The 25,357-nt window shown below is 39.4% G+C and overlaps 1 protein-coding gene and 1 non-coding gene across 4 annotated transcripts in view; one reads left to right on the forward strand and one right to left on the reverse strand.

Annotated features, from left to right (window-relative positions):
- Positions 1 to 25,357, forward strand: part of SKAP1 (src kinase associated phosphoprotein 1) — a 278,423-nt gene that overhangs the window by 136,625 nt on the left and 116,441 nt on the right. The gene's annotated exons all lie outside the window — the stretch shown is intronic.
- Positions 4,630 to 4,702, reverse strand: TRNAE-CUC (transfer RNA glutamic acid (anticodon CUC)). The gene has a single exon. It is a non-coding gene; the product is annotated as a tRNA-Glu (tRNA).

Here is a 25,357-nt window from a genome sequence, read left to right on the forward strand (position 1 = left end):
AGCGGATGAATGTATCTATATACATACATACATACACACAATGGAATATTATTCAGCCATGAGAAAGAAGAAAATCCTCCCATTTGTAATAGCATGGATGAAACTTGAGGGCATTATGCTGATATAAGACATACAGAGAAAGACAAATACTTATATATAATAACATATGTGGAATCTAAAAACATTGAACTTGTAGAAACAGAGAGTAGAACGATGATTACCAGGAGTTGGGGGGGGGGGGGTGGGGTGCGGGAGAAATGGAGAGATGTTGATTCAAAGGGTTCAAAGTTCCAGCTAGAAGATGAGTAAAGTCTGGGGTTCTAATGCACAGTATTGTGATTATAGTCAATGAAACTGTATTATATACTTGAAAGTTGCTAAGAAAGTAGATTGCAAATATTCCCACAATAACAACAAGAAAGAAATGGTAATTATGTGACCCGATGGAGGTGTTAGTGAAAGCTATGGTGGTAATCATTTTGTCATATATAAGTGTGTCAAATCAACATGTATACCTTAAACATATGTAATGTTAAATGTCAATTATATCTCTGTAAGTTTGGAAGAAAAAAGAAAGGACAATAGGTGAAAATAAGCTTTCTGTTCCTCTCTTAGACTCACCCTTCCCATCTTACTGCTCATTCAGAAATGGCTCAAATATTTTGCTAGCTGTTCCTTTCCCCATCCCTGACCATCGAGCAAAAAGCCAGAAGAATATTTAAAGATGGCTGTGAAGATTTGGAGAGCTTAGTGAGTGAATATACCAAAAGCATAAAAAATGGTCCTCTCTCTGTGTCACAAGAGGCCTCAGGCTTACCGTGAGAGAACTCTGCATTTAATTGCTTTGTAGGCTAATCCATACCTCCATGTCTTTCAATATGACTTCCATAAATCTCAAGCGACTAAGAATTTCAGTGTGCACTGTCTGGCATCTGATGCTGAAAACTACTGATCGGGTAACCTGAGCGGGGTTTAATGACTACTGTGGGAGAATTTTGTTGAATTGTGAATAAAACCTAAATGCTTTCAGTCTTATCATGTAGATCTGTGCCAGATTCTTTGGCAGCCCATGAAAGCCGGGTCCTCCAAGAGACTTGACTAATGTCCAATTTTCTTTAAGATTTCCAAGTTTATAGAACTCCTAAAATATATACTGGTTGACTCTAGTATAAGGTGAGAATGAAATTGTCACAGAATATCTGCATCCCTGAGTTACTTATAGGAAAGGGACCTGTCAAAAGCAGGTATCTTTTTTTCCCCACAACGTGCCAATTGTGCTTTTCAGAAGCTATTTCTGAACACGGCGATAGAGAATAACTGAACGTAAACATCACCCATGTACTCATACCCAAGCCCCCATCACAGATGACCACCTGAAGCATGGACCGAGCTGCCATTGGCCCACGTGTCTCTGAGTACAAGGAAAGGAACGCCATTTCATAAATCACCTGTGCTAAGACGGCAGACAATGTTTCCTACATGTTCTGACAATGACCCATGAGTGGTCTCTTTCAATGTTTCAAGTTCGCCAGAAAGTTCCTATTTGATATAGAATGTCTTAAAGGACACTGACCTCCACAAATTATTCCTTACCTTTATTAGCAGTTCTGTTGATGACCTACTTTCAAAAACATTATCATGAAGGACCACCTAATTAAAATCAGAACAACTGCAAATGTTTGCCATAAGCAGTGTTGGGTTAATCAGTCAATGGGTTGGTAGTTCCCGCTAGGAGAAGGGGCTGTGTGGGATTTAGCTAAGGAGAAAGAGGAAGCAGGGGGAGAGGTAGAGGGAGATTTAGGGATGTGGAAAGAGAGGGAGCAGCTGGGTTTTACCTTGAACTGAGTTTAAGCAGGGCTAACAATTGCAAAGTGACTTCCAAGGTATTCAATGTAAAAGGGCCAGACAGAATGGCATCAAAACAGACTGAGTTGTTTAAAAAATGACAGATGAGAGCCTGGGGCATTCACCAGGGAGTTCCTCGTGGGAAGGAAGGAAGTAGAGTCTGGTCTCAGGGAAGGAGGATGGCTAGAATACTAGCTTCTGCCTTGGCTGGAGTTCAAGCCCATGGGCGACCAGCTAGGTACAAGAAGCCCAGACAGAAGGCCCAATTAGGCAGACTGAGAGCACATTGTCCTCGATACCTTACTTACCTACCCTGAGGGACACAGAAGGGAGCAGCAGCTCGTAACCAGCCCTCACCTACAACTGTAGACGAGTGTTCAGGAACCAATGACACCCCACCCCCTGCCTGTCTGCAGATTTCAGTGAGAGTGAAGTATCACTAGTCAGCCAAATCAACAAACATTGGTGTAGTTCTCCTTGTCCCAAGCCTGCTGCACCTGAAAATAGCAGAGGTCATTACAAGCACCTGGAGTCAAGCTGGGTTTGAAAGAGTTAAATAGGGGCACCCGCGTGGCTCAATAGGTTAGGTTCCGACTCTTGATTTCGCTTCAGGTCATGATCTTGTGGGGTTCATGAGTTTGAGCCCCACATCAGGCTCCATGCTGACACTGAGCCTGCTTGGAATCTTCTCTCTTCCTCATTCTCTGCTCCTCCCCCACTCATGCTCTCTCCCTCTAGGAAGGAAGGAAGGAAGGAAGGAAGGAAGGAAGGAAGGAAGGAAGGAAGGAAGGAAGGAAAGAAGGGAGGGAGGGAGGGAGGAAGGGAGGAAGGAAGGAAAGAAGGGAGGGAGGGAGGAAGGGAGGAAGGAAGGAAGGAAGGAAGGTTGGTTTAAATAACTTGTCTCAGGCCACAGAGCAAGAGGGAGTTGAACTGTTATTTGATCAAAGCAGTTTGACTCTAGAGCGAATCTGGCTTTAACCCCTAGGTTACACTGCCTCAATCATGTGCACTTAAACGTTAGATAACAATTTTAAGCAGATTTTTCTCTTGGAATACTTTCTCCAGTTCTTCTCTTATAGTTCACCCTCATCACAGCTCACCTCTGTATTCCCTCATCAGTTACATATTTTGTCTAAAAACTCTAAACTCTTTTTCACTGTTTTAAAGCTGCTTTGGGGTTCTCCTCAAGTTGTTAAAGATATGTGACTATTCTGATGACCTTGACAAAACTGTAAGCGCCAAAATGGCCTAGGCCATGTTACTTGCTGTAGTTCACTTATTTACTGGGGATACAAATAGGAACAGAATCACAACCCTGCTTGCTCTTAAGGAGTTAAGTGCGGTCTCACTCACTCTGCCTAGGGGAGTTAAGAAAAGCTTTCTCCCTGCAAAGTCCTCGGTCCTAGGATCCCAAATATTTGATGGCTTAGATAACTTATTATATTTCATAATTAGTAATATGGAATTCTGAGAGGCAGGGAGAATTTCATTTACCCTTGAACATCTTTTTTTTTTTTTTTTAATGTTTATTTATTTTTGAGACAGAGAGAGACAGAGCATGAACGGGGGAGGGGCAGAGAGAGAGGGAGACACAGAATCTGAAACAGGCTCCAGGCTCTGAGCTGTCATCCCAGAGCCCGACGCGGGGCTCGAACTCACGGACCGCGAGATCGTGACCTGAGCTGAAGTCGGACGCTTAACCGACTGAGCCACCCAGGCGCCCCTCTTTTTTTTTTTTTTTTTGAGAGAGAGAGAGAGAGAGCATGAGTGGGAGAGGAGCAGAGAGAGACAGAGGGAGAGAGCGAGAACCCCAAGCAGGCTCCACACTGTCACTGCAGAGCCCAATGTGGGGCTTGATCTCATGAAGCTAGAGATTATGACCTGAGCCAAAATCAAGAGCTGGATGGTTAACTAACTGAACCACGTAGGCACCCCTACTCTTGAACATACTAATGGTGGAATCAGAGCAGGAATCTCTTGACATTAATTATCTTTATTTTAGAAACAGCCAATGTGTCTGAGCCAAAACTTTATGGTACTTCTGTGTTTGGATCATATTCTGTCCCTAAAATAGGAGCTTGACTTTACCAGACATCTTGTTAAGTAAAAATGTCATTAGTATATGGCTATTTCAGAGATCTTAAAATACTTGCTTTTTTTAATCTAAATTAAGAAAATAATTTTAAGGAATTACAAAACTGCTAATGATGGATGGATGGTGTTTTATGGTTAATGTTCCCTCAAATGGATGAATTTGCACTCAGCAGAGGAGTAAAAAAACTGTGCAGTTTTTCTTGCAGAAAAATAAGAATAGTTTCTTGGTTTGGGCAGCTAAGCTGTCATACTGTGGTTTTGTAATATGTTAGCATCAGAGGTTGCTGATGAAGGATATATGGGAACTGTACTATTTTAGCAACTTTTCTGAAAATATAAAGTTATTTCAAAGTTAAAAAGTTAAAAAAAAAAAAGGCATTAATTTGGGTGGAGGTGAGGAGTGAATGGGAGATAGAAGACATAAGATTGACCAAGAGTTGATAATTGTTGAAGTGGGGTGATAAGTCAAGGAAGTTTATTATAGTCCGTATGTTAGTACATGTTTGAAATTTTTATAATAATTTTTTAATCTAATAAAATAAAAAAGAAAGACATAAGAACAATTATGCACAGTTCAACTTTGGGCAAACAGAAGAATTTTCTAAGTGACATTGTTAGCGGAGACAAACTTGTATCTTATTTATTTACTTACGTATGTATGTATGTATGTATGTATGTATGTAATCCCTACACCCAACATGGGGCTTGAACTCATGACCCTGAGATCGAGAGTCGCATGCTCTTCCAACTGAGCCAGCCAGGCACCCCTAAACTTGTATTATCTTTTGATTTCAGTTTTCTTTGTCATTCTTATCCTTCGGTGCACCAAGAATCAAGTATATGCTTGATTGTAATTTTTTTAATTCTACAATCTATATTCTTAATTACTTTTAGCTGTTATTATTCAGGTTTTCTTTATTGTTATAGTACTAAAAATACATGCCTACAATAGTAAACTAGAAAAAATGTTAAAGTTGTCTTTCTTGTCCATGGACTTTTCGATACTAATATTTCTCTTATAAGTCTATTTTTGGTTTTTGTTTTTCTAAACAATATGGGTGTAAGGTCACACCATTGGCAGATATTTCTCCACTGTTTATATAATGAATTTATGTTGTTCCAAAGATAATAAGTTATGCTAGATCAACCCTTCTGGGTAAGAGAAGTTTTAAGTGCCATGTTAGAACTTAAGCCATGGACCACCAGATGGTGGCCACAATGTTAATTTATTTTCTAAACCCTCCCTTTAAAGATATCTAAGTCAGGGGGTGCTGGGTTGCAGTCAGTTAAGCGTCTGACTTTGGCTCAGGTCATGATCTCACGGCTCATGAGTTTGAGCCTTGTGTCCGGCTTTGTGCTAACAGCTCAGAGCCTGGAGCCTGCTTTGGATTCTTTGTCTCTGTCTCTCTCTGCCCTCCCCTGCTTGAGCTCTGTCTCTTTCTCTCTCTCTCTCTCTCTCTCTCTCTCTCTCTCAAAAATAAATAAACATTTTTTAAAAAATCTAAATTAGAGGGTTTCCTTACAAATAAATTTCCTCAATTAGTTTGGGAATACAAAGGCTTTCTTTAAAATACAATTTGAAGACATGTTGCTTTTGACCACTTGCCTAACTCTGTGGTGCTTGATTTGGGGCCAGGCAATTGCTACTTGGAAAGCATTACAGGAACCAGGAGTAGTCAGGAGAACAGGAGAAAAGGGGTGCTGTGGTGATGGCAAATAGCTTTGTGGCTCCTGATTGGGCAACAGTGGAGTGGAGTACTTACAAACGTGGGTTGTGAATCCAGACTGCCTAGGTCTGAACACGGATTCTGCCTTGAATGTTTATAGCAGCTTTATTCACAATAGTCCTAAACCTAGAACAGCTCAAGCATCCATCAACTGATAAACACATAACGTGTGGTATATCCATATACTGAGGGACTGTCTGGCAATAAAAAGTAATTAACTGCTGATACATATAACATGGATGAATCTCAAGAGTTTTATGCTAATCGAAGGAAGCCAGACATAAAAGATTAAATATCATATGATTTCATTTATAGAACACCACTAAAAAGTCAGATCTATAGATAGAAAAATAGATCAGTGGTTGCCAGGGCCAGGGATGGAGGGAGTATATTGACTGCAAAAAGGCATGAAGCAACTTTTTGGAGTGATGGAAATATTCGATATTTTGATTTACTAAAATGCTTGTACAACTATATATATGTTGTCAAAGTCATCCAACTGTACACTTAGAATTGCATTTTATGTAAATTATGTCTCGATAAAATATTCAGAACCAAATATATAAAATACGTTCATTTACCAGAACCCTTTTTGATTTGTCTGGCTTCCGTGAACAAGCCTATTGTTATTGCTTCAGCTTTAAGGCATGGCTTTCTAGAACTAAGAGATATGTGAGTTCTTTGCCACATGTATATTCTCATATCTACCTTCTTCTAGTAAGACTGTATATAACAACAAAGCTCCAGGGGGATAAAGATAGCAAAAGACATCCTGAGGTAAATACTGGCCTTGGATGACAAACTCCTAGAAGGGACTCAGGAAAAGTGGAGCTGCCCAAGCTACAGAGAGAGGAAGACTCCAGAACAGAGCGTTGGCTGGCCCTCGGGAGGGAGAAGGGGGTGAGGTGACCCTGCTGGGGAAAGGCAAGCTGAGAGAGCAAGATGAAGTGTACCTCTCTAGGTATCACGGCTCTCAAATTAACATGTTTACACATTCATGACACCCACGTGGCTTCAGTTTCTCGGCAGTGGAATTTCTCACATAATTAAGCTTTTAGAAAAAAATTCATTTTTTTGCCATTAAAAAAATGTAACAAATGATCCACATGTATCATTTGGACACAGGTCACATTACCCAGATAATGAACTCTTTCATGTAAAATTTCCAGTAGATTTTTAACATGCAAAAGTCTTCCTCATACGTTATCCCGTATTGATCCGATTGGAGCTGTTAGTGTCTAGTGGATCAATGATCAGCAAACTAAAAAGTCACTTAGTGACTATGACACCCATGGCCGTGTTAGAATCTATTGTGTCAGGAATTCTTGTTTTATTAACTCTGTAATTACCTGTTCAGCTGAACCGGTGAATTTTATTACACATTTTCTTTCACCTGAACGAGACCTTTGCACTTCTACCGGTGCCCTGAGGATCCACCATTTTTTTTCTGTTCCCTGTCTTTCTCCAGTGGCCTATGGCTTCACTGCCATCTGTTTAGGCAGACATGTGTGGGAAAGAATGCCACCACCTAGCTTTGGAGGCTGTTCAATGGCCTTGCCCTCCAGCATGGTTGCTTCAGTTGAGACACATTTAGGCCTCCTGAGGAAGAAAGTCGACAATGCACCTCTGCTTGCTATAGGTATTGGTGCTTTCTCGAAACCAAGGATCACTATGCTATATGGCATGGAAGTTAACAGCATGGGCTTTGGAGGCAGGTCTGGGGCTGCCTCCTGGCTCTACAAGCTAGCAAGTTATGTCAACTCCTCTGTCTTGGTTGCCTTGTGTGTTAGGGGAGGGGATAGGAATAGTCCCTTCCTCATCGTGATGCATGGATGTCTCACCAGCACCCCAGGCTCAACATGCCTCAAATTGTGTTCCCCCTAAAATCTGTAGCTCTGCTACTTTCTTTTGGTAAATGGTGCAATCATCTTTGACTCACTCTTTCATTCACACCACCATATCCAGCTTTCCACCATATCCAGCATTTCTGCCTCCTAAATGTCTCTCTGATGCATCAGTCATTCTCCATCCACCATCTCTGCCCTAGCCCAAACCTTTACCACTTCTCATCTGGATTACTAATTGTCCAACTCGACTCCCCAAATTCACTCTTGCCTTCTTTCACTTGTTTTTTTTAACTAATTTATTTATTTTGAGAGAGAGAGAGAGTGAGTGGGGGAGGGACAGAGACAGAGGGGGAGAAAGAGAATCCCAAGCAGGCTCTGCACTGTCAGTGCAGAGCCCAACATGGGGCTCGAACCCACGAACTGTGAGATCATGACCTGAGCTGAAATCAAGAGTCAGATACACAACTGACTGAGCCATCCAGGTGCCCCTTGGCTTCTTTTTTTTTTTTTTTTTTTTTTTTTTAAACATTTATTTATTTTTGAGACAGAGAGAGACAGAGCATGAACGGGGGAGGGTCAGAGAGAGAGGGAGACACAGAATCTGAAACAGGCTGCAGGCTCTGAGCAGTCAGCACAGAGCCCGATGCGGGGCTCGAACTCACGGACCGCGAGATCATGACCTGAGCTGAAGTCGGCCGCTTAACTGACTGAGCCACCCAGGCGCCCCGACCCTTGGCTTCTTTTAATAGAGACACCATGCTGCCATCATTCAAAGGTTCTTGTTATCCTTAGAATTGGACTCACTGTCATTAACACATCCAAGACTTTGCATGATTTCATTCTTTTCTCCACCCTCATGTCACTCTTCTTGGCTATTGTTGTACCGGTATTTATACATGTAATTAATTTTTTTTTATTTATTCACTCATTATTAACATTTACTGAGCATCTGTTATGAGTCAGGCACAGTGCAAGTGGTGAGAATACAAAATGAATATAGTCTGCTCACTGCCCAAGATAAGCTCAATACCTAATGAGGAAAAGAGATACAAAAAAGTGATTAAAAGTGGTAAATGTAACATGAGAAGTGAGAAGAGAGAGTGATTAGCTTTCTTTTGGCATGTCAGAGAAAGCCTTGCCATGACAGTGACTGTATCACATCTGGAAGGATAATAAAGAATATCATGTGCATGTATGTAATTTTAAGTCAGATTCTTCATGCCAGAAAATATTTTAGGAATATAATACAAACCCAAAGCATAATTCTTCTTTAGAGTCTGTAGACCTGGGGTGCCTGGGTGCCTCACTTGGTTAAGCATCTGACTTCAGCTCAGGTCATGATCTAGCGATTTGTGAGTTCAGGCCCCACGTCAGGCTCTGCACTGACAGCTCAGAGCCTGGAGCCTGCTTCAGATGCTATGTCTCCCTCTCTCTCTCTGCCCCTCCCCCACTCATGCTCTGTCTCTCCCTCTATCTCTCGAAGATAAACAAATATTTTTTAAAAATTTAGAGTATGTAGGGGCGCCTGGGTGGCTTGGTCGGTTAAGCGTCCGACTTCAGCTCAGGTCATGATCTCACGGTCTGTGAGTTCGAGCCCCGCGTCGGGCTCTGTGCTGACACCTCGGAGCCTGGAGCCTGCTTCAGATTCTGTGTCTCCCTCTCTCTCTGCCCCTCCCCCACTCATGCTCTGTCTCTCTCTGTCTCAAAAATAAATAAACGTTAAAAAAAATTAAAAAAAAAATTTAGAGTATGTAGATATGCTGGGTAGTTTCCCACATCACCGAGGTTACATATCTAATTACCACTAGCTACTAATTTCTCTTAGAACAAATACAGCTAAAGAAACATCCCCTTCTTTATTCATTGAGTACTTTTCTATCAACTTTTGTTAAAATCTTTCTACTTGTTTAAGTGGCCAATCCAATATCCCCAAATTTCCATTTTCTTGAAACATATATCGGGATTTAGAAATTGGAAAAGCCATTGATTGTAGAATATGGTCAAATCAACCAAAAAAGAAATTAATTCAACATCTTCAGATTTTGAATCTTTTTAAACAGCTGCTTCTTCTTTTTTGTTTAGAGAGAGAGAGAAAGAGAGAGAGAGAGAGTGAGCACAAGTGGGTTAGGGGCAGAGAAAAAGGGAGAGAGAGATTTAATCCCAAGCAGCCTCCATACTGACATCACGGAGTCCGATGTGGGGTGCAAACTCACAAACCATGAGATCATGACTTGGGGAGAAACCAAGAGTCAGACACTTTAACCAACTGAGCTACCCAGGTGCCCCTTTTTTAAACAGCGTTTTAACAGGAATCTGCATATACTCATCATGTAAATCCAACCTTCTTTAGTAAATTAATTTTAGAACAGAGGAATTAGACTATCTACAAATGACAGAAGTTCTGTCACTTTAAGGTCTTGTGGCCTGCCTAAAGCACAGATTAGGTATAAAATACTAGTTTTCTAGAAATGAAACTTTTTTTTAAATGTCTATTTATTTTTGAGAGAGAGAGAGAGAGACAGAGAAAGACTGGGGGAAGGGCAGAGAGAGAGACACACACAGAATCCAAAGCAGGTTCCAGGCTGTCAGCACAGAGCCCGATGTGGGGCTCGAACTCACAAACTGTGAGATCATAACCTGAGCCAAAGTCAGCCGTTTAACCGACTGAGCCACCCAGGTACCCCTAGAAATGAAACTTTAATACTTAGTTGCTACTGAATGTCCACTTGATAAATTTAAATAACTGTTTCCTTTAAAATTTGGTCTTCTTTTTCTTAACGTTTATTTTTGAGAGAGAGAAAGCACGTGTGAGCATGCATGCACAAATCATGCACATCGAACCCACAAATCATGAGATCATGACCTGAGCCAAAGTCAGATGTGTAACTGACTGAGCCATCCAGGTGCCCTATAAAATTCAGTCTTTTGATTGTATTTTATTTTCCAAACTTTTAGATAATCAAAAGCATTCTCTTAATTAATTTTTGGAAAAAAAATGTATTATTCAATTAAGATAATTTTCATAATATAAAATCAATATTCTTGAAAGAAAAACTTAAATTTCCCTCTGTGCCTTTGTCAACTTACCGGCCATACTATTTTGCAAACATCTCATTGAAGCATTTTTACCATAAAGAAACTAATTCATAACCACAGACACTTATTTCCACTATTAGAGATAATATCCTCTTTTCTGAAGTCTGTCACATAAAGATCTCAACACACTTATTGCGTGAGATATTTTAGCATTCTTATTTTTAAGCCCAGTGTCTAAGATACAGAGAAATGCATGCAACGACTTCAGTCTGTGCTTCTGAAAGAAACATTTATCAATTAAGCAAAATTGAATTGCTTGTTGGATCTCTTAAAGTACTGACGACACCTCAGTTGTGAAGAGCAATGAGAACATTACTCTTCCCTTCTTTCAGCTAAAGAATAAGAAATAAGAAAAGTTATCTGACCCAGAGTGAAGTTGACCTAGAACTCTATAGACTGTTTCATTTGAAATGATTAGGCAAGTACAATGTATGGAGCAAAAGAAATTCAGCTGAAAAATGTAAACCATAAGCTAAGAGACCTTATCATTATAGCAACCTCACCTCTTCTGTTTCCTAATTCTTCCTTAAAATGTGCTTACTGATGTAGACGCTGAAGATATGAAGATGAATAAGACCCAGTCCCTGCCTTCAAGGAACTAATAATCCAATGGAAAACAGATGTGTGCAGCTAACCCTAATCATTGAGATACATGAGTGTTTTTAGCAAAGTGCTAAGTAGAGGGAGAACAAAATAAATTAACTCTGCCCAGAGGAATCAGAGAAGGCTTCATAGAGGAGGTGATACTTAGCTGAATCTTGAAGGAAAAGTAAGATTCAGCCAAATGAAGGAAAGTAGGGATACCTTAGAAGGAGAAAATATTCAGGAAACAAAGGCAAGTTGTATGAAAATACTTGCTGTGTTAGAGAATGTATAGGGAGAATGGCTGGGGAAGTAGGTTGCAGTTAGTTGTAAAGAATACAGAGAGTCCGGGGCGCCTGGGTGGCGCAGTCGGTTAAGCGTCCGACTTCAGCCAGGTCACGATCTCACGGTCCGTGAGTTCGAGCCCCGCGTCAGGCTCTGGGCTGATGGCTCAGAGCCTGGAGCCTGTTTCCGATTCTGTGTCTCCCTCTCTCTCTGTCCCTCCCCCGTTCATGCTCTGTCTCTCTCTGTCCCAAAAATAAATAAACGTTGAAAAAAAAAAAAAAAAGAATACGGAGAGTCCTCCTCTGTTGGTCCATTCCCTTCACTTCCTGTTGATAGTTGAGACTTTATTTTACAAGTCATTAGGGACCAATCAACCATAGTATTTTGTGGTGGGTATATTTCATTATTTGGCCATCTGCAGTCGACTCCTTTCCCTCCCTATAAACTCTCTGGTTGCTAGGGGCACCTGAGTGACTCAGTCAGTTAAGCGACCGACTCTCGATTTCCGCTCAGGTCATGATTTAGCAGTTTGTGAGTTCAAGGCCTGCATTGGGCTCTGTGCTGGCAGCGGGGAACCTGCTCTCTCTCCCTCTTTCTCTCTCTGCCCCTCCCCTGCTCAAACTCTTTCTCTCTCTCTCAAAATAAATAAACATTAGAAAAATTAAACTCTCCAATTTCTTTTTGTGTTGTCTCCTAGTATATGTGGTATCAGTTGAGAGGTGGTGGTCCCCTTCCACTACCAGGTCCTTCTTCAGCCAAATCTGGTGCTGCCAGAGTCTGACCACATGATTTGGACTTAGCCAAAACGACGCTCCCTCTTTGAATCTTGACCATGCGGTACAAAGATGGGAAGACATCTGGTGGTTATAGTCAGAGCAGCAGCAACCATTGTAGTTGGCGCACTGCTGGATATTTGTTGTGGTTCCTGTCCCCTGGGCCTCGTGAACTCCCCTGATTCTGACCTTGAGTCAGTTTTTGTCATGCAGCTAAGAACTCTTACGCAAATAATGTCCAAAACAAAACTCATCATTCAAGTTCAAGGAACTTGGAGCTTGACACTATAGGTTTAGAGCTTTAAATGAAAGACTTTTCAGAGAAGGGCACAGGCTTAAGATTGTATTAAAGCTGAGAATTAAAGCCTAAGAGATAGATAACTCAGGGAGAGAATGTAAAGGAAGAAAGCAAGAGGACCAGAGATAATACCCTGGGGAATGCGAACATACAAAGATACAGACAGAGGAACTAGCAAGGATGTCCTAAAAGGATATCAGAGAGGTAGAAGGAGAACTAGGGGGAAAATAAGCTCAAAGAGGGGCTTAGCAATATCAGGTACTGCAGAGAGATCAGACGTAATTAGCACTGAGAAGTCATTGGGATTGGCTTTGGTCACTAGATACTTTGAAAGAACAGATTTAGAGTAGCTTTCCAGGTGGGAGCCAAAATCCTATGGTTAAGGAAATACAACTGATACTTGAACAATGCAGAGGTTAGGCATGCGAAACCCCCGCACAGTCAAAATTCATATATAACTTTAACTCCCCAGAAACTTTACTAATAGCCTATTGTCAAATAGAAGCCTTACCAATAATACACAAAGTCAACATTCTTTGTATGTTATATGTATTATAGACTTTTTTCCTAAATAAAATAGGCTAGAGAAAACAAAATCATAAGGAAGAGAAAATACATTTACAGTACTGTACTGTCTGTATCAAAAAAAAATCCACATATTAACTGAACCCATGCAATTCAAACTCGTGTTGCTCAAGTCTACACTGTAATGGAAGGTGACAAGTAGATGCCACAGTAGAGACTGTTTTAACTGAAAATCTAGTGGAGTGCTGAGGGATGAAGGAACAGCAAGGGATTTGGGGTTAAAAGAAGGGTTTTTCTCTAGAAAAACTGAGCCTTGGGGCACCTGGGTGGCTCAGTTAAGCAGCCGACTTTGGCTCAGGTCATAATCTCGCGGTTCATGGGTTCGAGCCCCGCGTCAGGCTCTGTGCTAACAGCTCGGAGTCTGGAGCCTGCTTTCAATTCTGTGTCTCCCTCTCTCTCTGTCCCTCCCCTGCTCATACTCTGCCTCTTTCTGTCTCTCAAAAATAAATAAACGTTAAAAGAAAAACTGAGCCTTTTCTAGCAGAAGAACTGGTGAAGAAGAGATTGAAAATGTTAGTAGAGTGGTAGATGATGAAGCATTATCTCGGACAAGAAAAGAGGCAGTGGAAATTGTAGCAAGGTGGTAATGGTTGGCCTTGGAAGGGGATAGAGCCCCTTCCTCTTTGAAGTCAGGACTAGAAAAGGTAAGATGAAGATAAAATCACGTGGGCTCTCATTAAACATGGAGATTCCTGGGGCACCTGGATGGCTCAGTCCATTAAGCATCCGACTCTTGGTTTCAGCTCAGGTCATGATCTCATGGTTTCATGAGTTCGAGCCCCATGTCGGGCTCCAAGCTGACAGTGTGGAGCTTGCTTGGGATTCTCTGTCTCCCTCTCTCTGTCCCTCCCCCACTTGTGCTATCTCTGTCTCTCTCAAAATAAAGAAATAAACTTAAAATTAAAAAAAAAAACAAAACATGGAGATTCCTCAGGCCTGCCCTAGAGTTGGTGAATCAGAATATTAGAGGGCAGAGCCCCTGAATGTGCATTATTAAAAAGCCACAGGTGACAGTGATGCATACTAAAATTAAAGAAGCACTAATAGAGATCATACAGAATGGAGATGGAGTTGAAGCTAAAGAATATTAAAAGTTTGACATAGCCCCTGCAGGAAAAAAACATGTAACCTAGCAAAAATGAAATAAAGGATTTCCAAAGAACACTAAGAACCTGGGTTGAAATCATAAATAAAGCTGCCAGTCATTTAAGTATGCTGTTTCTTTCTGATGTACTCAGTGGCACAGGAGGGGTGGAAAAGCCAATGTTCAGATCGATCCAAGAGGTTGGGAATGGCACAGTGATAGATCTCAAAGAGGTAAGAGGAGGTTGACCCTGGAGTCCAGGCTGGGTAGGCAGGAAAGAGAACTGTTTCTAAGTGAGGTAGGAACAAAGAGGAAGCTCCATTCCAAGTAGGTTGGCTGGATTTAAGGAGCACAGTTGGTATTACCAAACTCTAAACTGCTCTCTTTACTACTAGGCAACAACCCAAACTGAACAAACCTGATATACTCTAGTTTTGATGTCTTTTTTTTTTTTAATGTTTATTTATTTTTGAGAGCGAGAGAGAGACAAATTGCAAGCAAGGGAGGGGAGAGAGAGAGGGAGACACAGAATCCGAAGCAGGCTCCAGGCTCTGAGCTGTCAGCACAGAGCCCGATGAGGGGTTTCGAACTTGCAGAGCACGAGATCATGACCTGAGCAGAAGTCAAATACTAAACCGACTGAGCCACCCAGGCGCCCCCAGCCTTGATGTCTTGATCACTATGGTGAAAAGCTGCAAACAACCTAGGTGTCCGTCAATGGGAGATTTGTTAAATAAATTATGATGTGTCCAAATCATGGATGGTATGTACTCATTAAATGTAATGCTAACAACCTACTTATTTTAGAAAATTAGTCATGACATTTTAGAAGCATGTTATAAAACATTGTGTAAAAAGCTATTGGATTTTGCTAAAATTAGGTGTGTATTTATGCAAACATATGCATGTATGCAAAGGAGATGTCTGAAAGAAAAGTCACAAATGTTGAGATACTTTGGTGACTATTTCTATATTCTGTATTTAAAATTTGACTATATGTTTCTATTACTTTGGGGTTAAGAAAATGCAATAAAGTGGTTTTCATTTTTTTTTAATAATACAAAGTGTTTAAAACTCCCAAATTACTTACCTTTCCCCCCCACCTGTCACAATTCTCTTTATAATAGCATAGATTTTTCTCAGCTAGAGGTAGGAGCTGGGCTGATTAAGTTAATATGTGTCAATTTGTGAGTGATTAGTATCTCCATTATCCTTCAAAACGTGTTTATTGTCTCAAAACATAAATGACTCTCCAAATGATGGTATTCAAGGTGGAGGAACACCTAAGCACAATAATTTGGGCAGGGTGAATTAGGGGAATTTTGGAGAAGAATATGACCACATTAACTCTTCCTGGGAACGTATACCCCTCAGGGTCAGTGTCCTGAAGTTCTTACAATTTATGTGACATATGTGACATTCTGTCGTCCTGGCATAGATTGATACTTGTTACACACAAAAGTTGTTTTTGTGGTTGTTTTTGTTTTTTAAGCTTGTCATATTTATTTACTTATTTTACCACTTCTATCTAACTTAGAATGCCCCTTTTTTCCTCCAGAGATTTGTTAAACTTTCCGTTTTCTTCCAGCTTTCTATAATTTGACTTCTGTATTTATATTTGATTCAGGGGAATTTATTTTGATATGTACTGTGAGATGAACATCTAAATTCATTTCATTCCAAATTGCTACTTTTCTCAAAATAATTTATTGAATCACCCTCTTTTACTTGTGTGCCTTATTTGTCATATATTAATATATTACATTTAAAGGAGCTCTTTATTCTGTTACATTGATCTGAATATTTTTGCACCAGTACAAGGACCTGTTGTAGCCTTTTAATGTTTTAATAATTGCTAACGTCAGTCACTACTTTTCTTTTTCAAAATGTCAACATTCTATTTTCCTCTTTTTATTTTTCCTGTAAATTTTAGAATGGTTTTTATCAAGTGCCTTAAAAAATGTTACTGTAGTTTTAGTTGGTATAGCACTAAGCTTAAAACTTGACCCGAATCTCTCCACTTGGTACCAACAAATTATTTTCAGTCTTCCAAGCATTTCCCACAGGCGCTCCCTGTCAGCAGCAGCAATGAATGTACGTTATACGTGGTAACTCAGGACTTTATAAGTCCAGGGATTGCCCGTATTCACGTAAAGTTTGTATTTAGAGAACTGTGCCCTTCAGAGCCTTCCACTATGCAGTACAGGTTTTGTTGTTTTTTAGAGCAGTCCTATGTAATCCTGTGATTTCAGTCTGCCGTGCTGAGCATTACCCACCAATTGGTAGGTTACCCAGGACTGATACACTTTGTACCCTCTTCCCATTTTCATAATCGGCTTATTATATTCGGTTGGAGACTTCGTCAAGTTTTCTTCTTTGCAACTCTAGAGAGTAATGGCCGTCTTTCCAGGACTTTGCGAGGTTTGTTTTGTAAACTGTTCCAAACCCCGGAATGATTATTACATTAACTACCTGATCTCAGGGAGGTCATTCAAGTTCTCTGATCTTAAGCTTTCTTGCCTGTAAAATGGGCATGATAGTACATGCATGAGGTGGTAAAGTAGTGGTGCCCATAAACAGCTTCTATGTAACCACTCAAGAAGGGTGCGCCCCATCTCTTCCCTCTGTTCCCTCACCCCCTTCCCTCTGTTTATCTGCTGAGATCAACCTTGCCAGTCACCCCTGCCTTTGGTTCCATATTTCCCCTTCCTCAGGGAGTTCCTGAATTCTCCAACAGCTCAGCACCTAAGGCCAAATGGGGAAAGAGCATAGAGATAGGGCAAAATAATTTTGTAAGCAATCTAGCATTAAATTAATTGATAATGAATTACAAATCATTTTAATAATAGCAAATGAAGCTAAGCCAGTGTCCATACCCTTCTTTAGAAAAATAAGCAAGTTTTAGAAAATTATCATTTCCTAAGTTATTAATAATTAATATAGGGCAATAATTTGGGTATAAACCTTAAGGGCTTCTATAGAGAATGTCTATTAGTACCAAGTGGTAATTCTAAGTGTAAATGCTGATCATGACCCCTTAGAGCCAAAATCGTTGATTAGATGGGCATGTTCAACATTAAAGTGTGCGTGTATTTAATTAAAATTGATTTTGGAAGAATTCTCCAACTACTGTTCCTTATGCTCAACTTTATTTTCTGATTGTGAAAACGAAGTAAAATTGAGGTATTGTTTAGGGTAAATCATGTATGTTGAGGAGTATCTAATTTTGTTTTTTCTGTCTAAGGCCTAAAAACTTAAATAGCGGCTTCATGGCTTGATTTCATTTCATTCTAGGAAAGGGTTATTACTGTTCATAATTCAGAAGTTGAAATTTTATTTAAAGAAGATGCTAGGACATTCAGAGCCCTGGGTATGAGGAGGGATGTAGAAAACAAATTTGAGAAAAATAATTCTGATCAATCTCTATCACATTTTTTCACTGGCAAAACAATATTCAATGTGCTAATTCTGTCCTCTGCTGTTTTCTATGAAAGCTATCCTTAGAGCAGTGAAAGCATTATATGTTCAATGTACTCATATTCGCAGAAAGAAAATTTCTATATATTTGAACAATTTCCATGTCCTTCACCTAAGAATTCTCTCTTGTAATTATAGTGGAAATATTATTTTTGAGCTTTTTTAAAGAGAGAGAAAAAGAAGAGGAATAAGGAAAAGAAACCGGAATTTTTAAAATTTAGTTGATTTCTAGACATGGACCTGATTTCTTGCACGAACAGTTTCAATACTGTATTTGTGGATGTATGTAGCATAATTAGTATCTCACAGGCAACAACCATCCATCTGTTCCCATAGATGGAAACTGTCTTTAAATAATAAAGAAACTCCTTTCTGACATAAATGCTCTCTGCCTTTGAAAGCTAAGTATAAATATACAGCATAATGTTTGCATCAGCCTGACATTTATATGGAGGCGTATCTGACTACATCTTATAAAATCTATTATTTTTAGTAAATACTTCGGTCGAATAGCCTGGGTTGGTCTTTGTTTCTTGTTTTTTTTTTTTTAGATTGCCCCTAAAATATTTCCAGCTCACTCACAGGTTAATAATCACACGATGATGTCAGCCAAATCAAGTGCTGACAAGGAAATGGGAGCCCTGTTCAAGAGAGAGATGAGTAAATATCCCAGGAGAGGAATCAAACGGCAAGCAGTCATTTTTCATAAAGAGAAAAATCACTAAAGAAAAGAGGTTTTAAAAAAATAAGTTTAACTGAACACTTGGATACCCCCCCCCACACACACACACACAAAATGTGCAGATGGTAAGATTCTAATGGAAGAGACATTTGGGAGTATGGCCATCAGCTTGTCCCACCTGCCGTGGGAGTTTGTCTGTGGGCAGATACAACTCCCTAGTTCGAGAGGAAAAAAAAAAAGAGAGAGAAAAGGTTACAGCCCAGGTGGGTTAGACACACTGCTAGTCAGAGTGATGCTCCTAAGTTAGTCACATTGCTGATGGCAACAGAGCTAGAATAAAAGAAAATGTGAAAACAACATGCTGATCTTTAACTACCATGTCAATATGCTTAAAAAATAATTTGAGGTTTTGTGTGCCTTTACTGAATATACGGTAACCACATACCACAGTTTCATAGGTTTCTTGCTAATAAAAGACTCCCAATTTGTTAAAATCAAACTTCATTTTAAAGTCTTGGGCTTTAATGTGAACTAAGTTTCCAAATTAAAACCGGATCCAGGAACCCTTTCTCTTTAGCAGATTGGAATCCAGTAAATCTCCCCACATACACAAATCCTATAAAGAGTGTGTATTGTTTCAAATAGCTGGAGAGGAGAGCAGCTCTGCCCATCGCTCACCAGAGCCGTGGTTCTCCCCAGTAGAGTCATGTTTTTAGCAAGGTTCCTGTGGGAAACCTGTTTGTGAAAGTGGCATTTGTGATTCAGACTTCAGCTCCCCATGCCAGCTTCGGAAAGTCAAACAGATGTTTCCTCGTTTACTGCCGCGTAGCTCATCACTTATCCCAAGAGGAAAATCAGAAGAGGCTGGGGACAAGCGCAATTCTGTCAGCCAAGCCACAAGAAAATGGAGATAGAGAGAGGTCTTATTTGTGTATGTGTGTGTGCGTGTGCGTGTGCGTGTGTGTGTGTGTTCTAAATCTGATTAAATGTGGGCTTAAACTTTGCTTTATTTAAAGATAGATTCATCTACAGGAAACTTTACCCTCCACCTAAATTTCAGTTTTTTATTCCCTTTTCTCTCCCCGTTTCCTGGGAAAGTTCAGTATCTTTGATAGGTCTCTTTGGAGTACAACCTTTGTGCCTTTCAGTTTTGCTTGGGAGTAAGAGGTTGTTTCAGAGCAAAGCTTAGCTCTTGATTTGTTTTGCAAGAATAATGAGACCAAAAGTCATTTCTTATTCACACACATCAAAACACATGCATACCCCAAAAAAAGCAAACAAAATGTATTTTGAATCTCATACACCACAGTGATGTGGCCAGGGAATTATACTCATTAAATGGATTTACAAAGAGCTGGGTAGCATATAGTAGAAAACAATATTGCATTAAGCCTGAACTAACATTTAAATGGGACATAGTAAGTCTTTTTCATTTCTGATCTATATATTTTTTAAAAAATAGTATTGACAATTTTTAAGCTAGAAATCAAATTGTTATAGGAAATACAAAAAAAAAATAACCTTAAGCATTCCCCTGTTTTTGTTTTAGACATGCAGTAGATGTAATCTTGCCTAATTGTAATCTAGAGTCAGATTTTTAAGTTGGGTTTTTTTGGAAAAAGATTTGCTGTCTCTTTGCTTGGAATGAATTCCTCTCGGTCCCAGGCCTTAGACCAGTGGAAGGGTCACGGCTAATTTAGAAGGTTCTCTGCGGATGTGAATCTCTGTCTCTCCCTTTCAGACATTCTCGTTTTCTCTCCTCTCTTGCTCTGTGCGTACGCAGAGTGGTGTCTGTGTTTCAGGAAAAAGAATGTGTGTTAAAAGAACTAATGGTCCGACTGTCCATCAGACTGGGCAGCGATGGAGGTCATCTGGCGGTCAAAACCAAATAATTTCAGCCTGTTCCTAAAGCCCCTAAAGCTGTTGACTCGATGACTAGAGTTCACCGCCTCTGCTGCTTCTGTATCCTCTGAAACCTGGGAGTTTTATTTTTGGAGACAAGAACAGGCATATTTTCTCCCTAGCAACTGTGTGTAAACAGTGTCTGCCATTCAGCATTGGCTCAGGTTAGCGTGGCTGGAGTATACACTCACTGCTCCCTCTTGATACATGTCTGCCCTGAATAGACAATAGACCAGATTCTAAACCTAGAGTCTCCCGACATATTGGAAGAATCTGAATATTTGTGCTTGTCTTGAAGTGCATTGTTAAGGTAGAAATTCTAAATATTTAGAGCTAGAAAACATTCTCCCCTTTATAAAAAGATCTGATGTTCTTAATGTGAAACTATGTGCAGGCACATAGTTTAAGGTAACTTCCAAGTTTCCGCATTCATAAGGAACAGATGGGAGTGGAAGTGGTTTCAAAGTGCTGACAACTCCATTAAAAATGTTTTAAAAATCCATAATCCATAAATCTGAACCACATATTGGTTATAGTCACAGCCCTTTCAGTATTTCTTGTACCCTATTTGTGAATACCACCACCTGCTGGCAGTTAATGACAAGCTCTTACTTTGCTGAGGAATCCATCTAAAAGTCAATATTAAATAAAATTTAAATGTTTCTAAGTAGGTAAGTTTTTGAAATGAAAATCTGTTTACTGCATCAGTTTGAAACATCCTAGCCACAATCAATTTACCACAACTTTTTAACGGGTATTGGAAAAATTGCGCGTGGAGTATTGTTTTGAAATGAAAGCTATTCTTTATTTTTACTTAATACCAACTCTTCATCATCTTTTCTCTTCAACTTGTCTTTCCTTGCCCCCAACACTTCAGAGTGATGTTAGAAGTATCCAAATCACCAGATTTGAGTTACAATTCTTCTTCTTCTTTTCATCTGCCCACTTTCTAAAAGAAGTATTTGTGTGCAATGAAATATCTAAATATGGGAAAGGAGGAGGGGCAGGCAAGCTTGGAAAATGCACAGGCTGGATAATTAAGTGTTGACTTCTAAAGATTATGTCTGTGATTGAGGGATTTACCACTCTTATTTTGGCATAGACTCATAAAACATATGTTCACAAAATCTGTTTTATGGCTTTTTTTTAAACAGGGTAGGAAATTTTAAATGTACAATAAAATAGGCAAATCAAATCTTCATGCAGTGATATTACAATACACTGGTTCCTTTTCATTGTTCAAATCCTTACTTATCAAACAGAAATATAATACTTTATAATAAAATAAAATACAATGTCACTATGGCCCAGTACAGTGAACGACAAAATTTTTGGATTCAGGTAATCCAAAACTAGTTTTCCAGCCAAAAAAAAAAAAAAAAAAAAAAAAAAAAAAAAAAAACCACCATGTGTGCTGTTTTTATTCTGAAGCTGTGCTCCTAAAATTTTCTGTGCATTCTTTAAAAATGCATCCTGGTCCAGTTTTAATATATGCCTTTAGCCAGGTAAATCTTTGTATCTCATAAGGCTACTGGAAAGACACTAGATAGGAGCCAAACTCAGACAATAATTCCTTCTTCTTCAATATGTTTTTCTAACCTGCTGACTGAGGGCTGTCCTGCAAATGGGACGGTTCTCTGTTGCTCCAAAGGTGAGATGCGCTGACACCTCAGCCACACTCCTAATAGTTTTAGTTGTTTGCAACACTAATGTAACATTATGTCCAGTATTTCAGGCAGTTAGAAGTAGCAGGTCTTTGGCACCAAGAAACAAAGCCTTACTGAAACTTGACAGTACTTAGGTAGCCTGGTGCTGATTTTTATGCGCTATCTGGAGAAGGATGAAATGGATCCAGTGCCTGAGAGGAGGAATGCCTTCCAGGGATTTTGCTCTCAGGCAAATTTTCAGTATTCTTTCATGGGAGGAGGGGGGATCCCCCCACCATAAAACAAAGGTAATCTCTAATGTCACAAGGAGGGAGGAACAGAGGGGTAGAGAAGGACGGCATTAAGTCTTTTTTGATAATGGAAATCTGAGTAGCTCCTCAATTCCACGTAAGAACTTTCTCTGTTAATCTGAGAATTATGGGTTCAGGCTGGCTCTTACTTTTAGAGATTTTACATTTTTCCCATAGGCATCTGATCATTGCTGGGCGGCCTGACTTATGCCCCCTTCTGCTTACATTTAAAAGGTCACCAAAACAATGACTAGGTTTTCTGCAGGCTCCACCCACCACGTAGTCGGTGAGTTCACAGTCCACCAGGATCCTCAGCTGTAAAGCACCCCCTACTGCTTCTATGAGGCCAGTGCACTAATGATTCTCAAGTCTGCGCTTCCAGGACTCTGCGTATAAGGAGAAGGTGGGGCTTGGCGCCACATTTCTTTTTATGCTTTATAAGGGTCTGTTCAGAGCAAGCCACTGTTCTCTTGATCAACAATCCTCAGTATCCTCAGCTTTGAAACAGGTCATATTTGGGGAGGTGACTTTAAGTAATCCTTTCAACTAATTCAAATAAACACACATGAAGCCATTCTCTTCTTGGAGAGCATGGCACCAAAAATTGTCAAGGAATGACCCCTGCCTTCCTGAGACTTGTGAACTTGGAGATCATCCAGACCCAAACACAGGCATAATGATTTTCATGCTAGAATATAGTACTGCAATGTGATAATTACTATAGAAGTTTTTTTTTTGTTGTTTTTTTTTTTTTGTTTTGTTTTTAATATATTGTAGGAGTGGGAGAGATTAATTCCACCTGGGAGATTCTGAAAGGCATTTTGGAGTAGGTGGATTTTAAATTGAATCCTAAAAGCTGAATAGAAGAAGAATGTTCCAGGCAGGGGGAACAGTAGTATTGAAAATGTGACATTTGCTTTCATCAGGTTTCTTGCATCCCTTGACTTTTTGGATGCCTTTGTTGTTAACTGCATGGTTAACCAATTAAGGCAAGGAGAAAAGCTGGTTTGAGATAACCATGGTGTGAAAAAGCTTTGATCTGGACATTTACTTTCTTTTCTTTTCACACAGTGATTCTGGTATGAATAACATTATTAAATTTCTTTTTTCCTCTTACAATTTATTTTTTTTTAATGTTTATTTATTTATTTTGAGAGAGAGAGAGAGAGAGAGAGAGAGAGCAGGGGAAGGGCAGAAAGAGAGACACAGAATCCTAAGCTGGCTCCAGGCTCCAAACCCATGAACCACAAGATCATGTCCTGAGTCAAAGTCAGGCGCTTAACCCACTGAGCCACCCAGGAACCCCTCCTCTTGCAATTTATTTACCTGTTTCCTTCCATCTACACACACACACACACACACACACACACACACACACACACACACACACCTGTTTCCAGAGTTTATTCTTGGGCACTATCCCAGTTTCTACTATGATCTCTACAAGTCAAATCAATTAGATTAAATTGATAATGCAACTTAATGACCCTGCTTGTCTTTGCAGGTAAACTTCAGAAGAGAATGAATCTAAGTGCCAACTCATTAACCTTGAAAGACAATTCAGGTGCTTTTATTCTAACGTTTCTAGTGTTTGTTTAGAGTTGAGCACACTTTAAATATGTCTGCGTTGTTTAATAGCCTCTTGTTGTACACAGTTTTTTTGACGGACTCAATTGATATTCTTCATTAAAGACCAGATCCTAAAGAACTAATTCACCTTCCTCTTGAATTTACATTCAAACAGGAGATTTCATAATGGCTCCTTAAATGCTAACACTAGTTTCGAATGCTGCCAACCTCAGAGTTTCTTGTCCATATCAAATTCCTAATTCTTACACTGAGCTTTGTGGGAAACAATTGTCCAGCCCTTCTCTCTTTACATTTTTTTCTAATTTTCTCATCTGTGCTTTTCACTCTTTATGCTGTGGATATCTTCATTACGGGATTGGTAGGACTTTGGTCCCTGAAGACAAATATTTTATTAGCTCTTAATGGTGATCTGCTATGGAAGGTTACATTTCAGGAAATTATTTATTTTAGTATGTTTGTAACTTGTTTTTAAGGAGGTTTTTTCCTCCTTTTACAATTCCAACGGAGAAAATTCATCCAGAAATGTCTCCACTGCCACCTACTTGCAGTTTGGAAACCTACATGCACCTGGTTTATCAAATAAAGCTGGTATTTTTCTCCCGCAAGGCAAGATTACTGACGAGAATACTGTAGGTGGCATTGTGGATTCTTCTCATGTTTTTAAAGACATGGGTTTTGTGAAATGGCTAGAAAAATTCCTGCATTATAGGATTTTTACTAACATTCGTGGAAACGGTTTTTTCTGTAAATGTGGTATGTCTTCTTCTATGATAATTGTATTGCTACAAATTATGTAGGTAACAGTCTAAGTGAAAATACCATTCCTAAATGCTTTATTCATATTTATATTAGGTTTACGTTGCTATAGTCATAATCCTTAATAACTTCTTATAAAGCACGTTATATAATGCATTCATGATTATGCTATGGAAAGCTGTTACCTAGCACATTGTAAAAGACAGACATTTTAAAAAACAATATATGTTCCTACTTAATGCAGAGAGATGAGTTATCAGACACAGTGTGTACTTGTAATTTCATAAATAATAATAAGGTATGCGTAAATGGCTCTTTAATGCCCAGTGTTATTATGTTGAGAAGAAAGTGAACTATTCTAATATAATAACAGATATGAGAATTTTGAGTTATTTTTTCTTCTCATCATAGCAGTGACCACTCTGTGCCTAATGATTTCATTTTATTGCAAATCCCCTAGATGGAAGCTTAAAGATTTGACATTGTTATGCGCTTTTTTAATACAGGTTATTCTGCATTTTATTCAGCCTACTAAAAGTACATTGCTCTGTCTTAGCATATTTAACTGGAAATCATAGCTTAAGCCATTTTTGCGGCATGTTCTCTAGAGTCTCCCGTTTTAAAAAATTATGAGCATCTGAGCATCTACCTAAAATTTTAATTATTTCCCAAATTTCACCAACTTCACTTTTCTCAATTTTCATACGAGATAACAAGGCTCAGTTTTTAAGAATATTTTGGGGAGCGTGATTTAATTGTTCTTAATCTGAGAAATCA

The sequence above is a fragment of the Panthera onca genome, chromosome E1 (assembly GCF_046562875.1).
Source record: "Panthera onca isolate mPanOnc1 chromosome E1, mPanOnc1 haplotype 2, whole genome shotgun sequence".
NCBI classification, from domain to species: domain Eukaryota; kingdom Metazoa; phylum Chordata; class Mammalia; order Carnivora; family Felidae; genus Panthera; species Panthera onca.